Here is a 4,090-nt window from a genome sequence, read left to right as displayed (position 1 = left end):
AGAACAAAAAATGAACATGATTAAGGTTGCTCAGTCAAACATTCACAACTGGGCTGGCCTAGAATCAAGAACGCGGGGACAGTGTGACTTCTGCCCCTTTGTGTATGTGCGTTAGGATGTGGTACGCCCGGTTCTTATAGCCCAGGGGTCGCAGGATATAAGAGACAACTGGGCGAGGTAATAGATCTTATTGGAGGAACTTGTGTTGGTGTCACGCAGAGCTCTTCCTGTCCCTTTCCCCTCCCTCTCCATCCTGCTTTTCAGCCCTCCCCACCGAGAGCGAAGGGAGAGGAAGCTGTTGCTCTCTGTCTTTCTTCAGGATATCAGGGGTTGAGCTTCCTGGGTCAGTAGCATCTGCTGCTGCCTCCATTGTGAGCCGGGAGCCCGGGCTGAGCCGCTGCTGCTCTCCAGCGCGGTGTGGGGAGAGACCTGCATTAATCCCCCCCTCTGCCCAGCCGGGGGGACTTTCTGCCCCTGGCAGCCCCGGGCTCTGCCGACACCAGCCCCAGAGCCGGAGCCTGCAGGTGAGGGGAGAGACCCGGGGGAAAGGGCTGCGAGCCTCAGAGCTGCTGCCCTCCCTGACACACGCCCAGTTTCGTGTATGTCAGAAACTGCTTCCCACCAGAATTTGTGACTTCGCAGTCACTGAGCAGGCTGGAGCAGTGGGACCAGGCTCTGCTGCCCTGACTTGCCATCAGAGTCTGCGCCCTGCGATTAACAGGGGGCAAACGGCGGCACATGGCAGGGATGTGTGTGCAGTTTGCCGAGGAAGACAAAACAAGTGGAGGGAAGCGAAGGAGAGGGGCAGATTGGCAAAACCAGGGCCAGGGTGCAGTAGCTGGGGTTCGGAAAGGGGGAGCTGTGCTGCCAGATAGGTTGGGGCAGGGGGAATGGTCCTTAGCACATCCTAATTTACTAAGGGTGACCATACCTCCCGTTTTGGCCAGGACAGTCCCATTTTTAAACCCTGTTCTGGCTGCCCCAATTTTTTTGGCAAAAGTGGGCATTGGTCCCATGTGTCTTGGCTACTTGATCAGTTGGCAAGAGCAAACAGGACAAATGCCCACTTTTTTCAGAAAAGTGAGGTGCAGAGGAACATGGGGCGGGAGAGTGGTGGTGCCAGCCCCATGTAGAGGGGAGATGGGGGGCAGGCAGGACTTGAATGAGCAGTGCTACCAGCATCCACCTTGGGGGGGGGGGGGGAGAGACAGGCAGGGCTTGGGCAAGCCACTTGAGGGGAGGGATAGCTCAGTGGTTTGAGCATTGGCTTGTTAAACCCAGGGTTGTAAATTTAATCCTTAAGGGGGCCATTTAGGTATCTGGGGCAAAAATCTGTCAGGGATGATATTTGGTCCTGCTGTGAAGGCAGGGGACTGGACTTGATGACCTTTCAAGGTCCCTTCCAGCTCTATGAGATAGGTATATCTCCATATTAAGCCCCACTCGAGGGGGGGGGGGCTCAGGTGAGTGGCTCAGACCAGCCCCATGGGGGCGGGGAGAGGCTCAGGCATGCAGTTTAGGCTAGTCCCATAGTGGGGAGGGCTTAGGCCAGCCCCACACATTTTCCCTTTGGGAAGTATGGTCATCCTAATTGTATAGTTCGATGTCATTGTGCAACTTAAAACCTTTCATTAATGGTAAATAATCCCAGAAAATCACAATTGATGCAAGTAGCGAAGCAGCCATGTCTCAGTTTGTTGTCAAACATATTTCCTATGATATTCTGAATGTTTATTTTACACTTGTTATTTAAAATATTTGTTCTTCTTAATTTTCCTCTAGCACAAGTTTCTTCTTTGCTATCGTGTGATTTCCAGGCTGTCAGATTTTCTAGGTTGCTATAACATGCCTTCCTTTTCCTTTGATCCACCAAAGAAGATGGCCTTTCTCAAATGTTATTTTTGCTTCTCTCGCCAGCACCTTAGGGACTGTCTACACTGGAAAGTTTGACCAATTATACAAATGTAGTTATTGAGATTTAAACCCCCGCCCACCATGTGGACATTATTCTACCAAAACCAGAGTGCCTTTTTCCCATTTAGATTAAACCCCTTCCGAAATGATATAAGCTAAACCAATCAGGGGCACTCTTTTATACTGGAATAAGTGTCCACATGAGGAGTTATACCAGTGTAACTATAGGTTTAAACTCACACATTAATTTATACTGGTCTATCTTTCCAGTATAGACAAGCCCTTATAACTTTTAGTCTAGTAATAGTCCTTTGTAATAAATATATCCATAATTAAACAGAGGTATATAAATATTACATATTGCTCATAATCACAGACTTACTTTTCAGATGTCAGGAAAATTCTAGCTAAGGTGTTTATAGCATCAAAGAATCTGAGCACCTCTCAATAAGTATATAACCTCACACCACCTCTCCCTGGCAGAGAAAAGCTATTATCCCCATTGTACAGAGGGGAAACCGAGACACAGAGAGATGTAGGGTATGTCTACATGGGGGATAAAAAACCTGTTAGATCCTCCCTAAGCTAATGTTGCATAGCATTACAGATTAACATTTTACCTTCTTTGTACATATCTGACCATATACATATCAAAGTGTGGACGTCTCCAATAAATAATTGTTTTACTCACAGCAGCTTCATATCACACAGTTAAAAATGGGCAATGATTGTGGGTTAAATCGCATGGCTTCCAGCAGTGGGGAATGTTCTCCAGGCTCACCCGTCCCCACATGCTGCTGCTCCTAAAGGAAAAGGGAGGTCAATGCAGTGCAGGGGACCAGGGGAGAAGGAGGGGCATCAGAGTTATGCAGTGAGGGATGGAGGGGGTCTTCAGCTGAGCCACCCATAACCCCCCCACTCCTCTATCCATGCCCCCCAAGTCTGTCCTCCTTCCAAAAAAACACCTCAGCCACAGTGACTCCATGCCAGTATCTGCACTGTTCACACATCCTCTGCCCAGCTCCTCAACCTACAGGGCCTCTGCCAAAGTCTGTCCCTGCATGGGGTGGGAGAGGACTGGGCTGGACCATAAGAGAGACAGGAAGACTCCGAGCTGGGGAGACGATACAGGGGCAATACAGGGACTAACCATGCAGACAGGGCGTTCTGTGGCCAGGTTAAGGATTTCCCAGGAATCAGAGGCAGTAGAGGGGAGAGCTGGGCTGTGGAACATGGAGTTGCTGAAATTATTTTTAAAAAGCCAAGTGAAAGAACTGCTCAAAAGCTTTGTTAACACAGAGTTAAGGTTGCCCAGTGCTGCCTCCTGCCCTTCCAGAACGGGAAGCGTGGCTAATACGGTTGCCACCTTTCTAAGGGCTGGTAACAGGACCCCATAGGCCATCCCCCCTGCTCCGCCTCTTCCTGAGGCCAGGCCCCTGATCTGCCTCCCACAGGGCCCCACCCCCTTACTCCTCTCTTCCTGCCAAGGCCCTGCCCCTGCTCCGCCTCTTCCCCACCACCCCATCAAAAAAACGGACATCAGGGCTTGTCAAATGGCACTCGGGCTGTCTGGGTGAAAAAACGGACGGGTGGCAACCATAGTGGCTAAACTTAAACCTCTGAAAACCAGGAAGTACAAAGTGGAGGAACACATCACCCGCACACCCCAACCGTATCTCTATCTTCAAGCAATACCCATCACACAGTAACAAACTTGCTCTCAGAGATACGACAGAATGCTTTGAGAACATAGCACATCAACACTGTAGAACAAACTTTAACATGTTCTTTGTGGTAAAGCAAAACTTAGGTTTGGATCAGGCGTAGCAAGCAGAAACTGCCTCCACCTGGCCTTCACTCAAACACTGAGTGTGCTCCATGCAAACTACCCCAGATTTGCAAAATGTTGCTGTCACAGTTCAGGGCAACTGCTTCTGTGTCTCCCCTCAGTGGTCCAGCAACAGCATCCACTCTCAGCCTTCCGGCTCCCCGGGTGTTGCCTCTCTTGTTTGGAGACCCACATCCCTCTCCCTGCTGACTGGGGTATTTCCAGGCTGCACAGTTCCCTGCCTTCCCTGTATTATTCTCAGCATAGACAGGTTGCCTAAGGACAGCTTATTCATAGATTCTAGGACTGGAAGGGACCTCGAGAGGTCATCGAGTCCAGTCCCCTGCC

General features: G+C 50.1%; 1 protein-coding gene across 1 annotated transcript in view; it reads left to right on the top strand.

Annotated features, from left to right (window-relative positions):
- The first annotated feature begins 290 nt into the window (after window positions 1–290).
- LOC117887135 (zinc finger protein 850-like) overlaps window positions 291–4,090 on the top strand; it is a 12,462-nt gene continuing 8,662 nt past the window's right edge. The window contains exon 1 of the mRNA XM_034789408.1: window positions 291–524. The gene's annotated coding sequence lies outside the window, so the exon portion shown is untranslated. The remainder of the gene's footprint in view (window positions 525–4,090) is intronic.

The sequence above is a fragment of the Trachemys scripta genome, chromosome 14 (genome assembly GCF_013100865.1).
Source record: "Trachemys scripta elegans isolate TJP31775 chromosome 14, CAS_Tse_1.0, whole genome shotgun sequence".
In the NCBI taxonomy this organism is placed as follows: Eukaryota; Metazoa; Chordata; order Testudines; family Emydidae; genus Trachemys; species Trachemys scripta.
The sequence above is the reverse complement of the archived record's forward strand: the minus strand, read 5'-3'. Positions and strand labels throughout refer to the sequence as shown.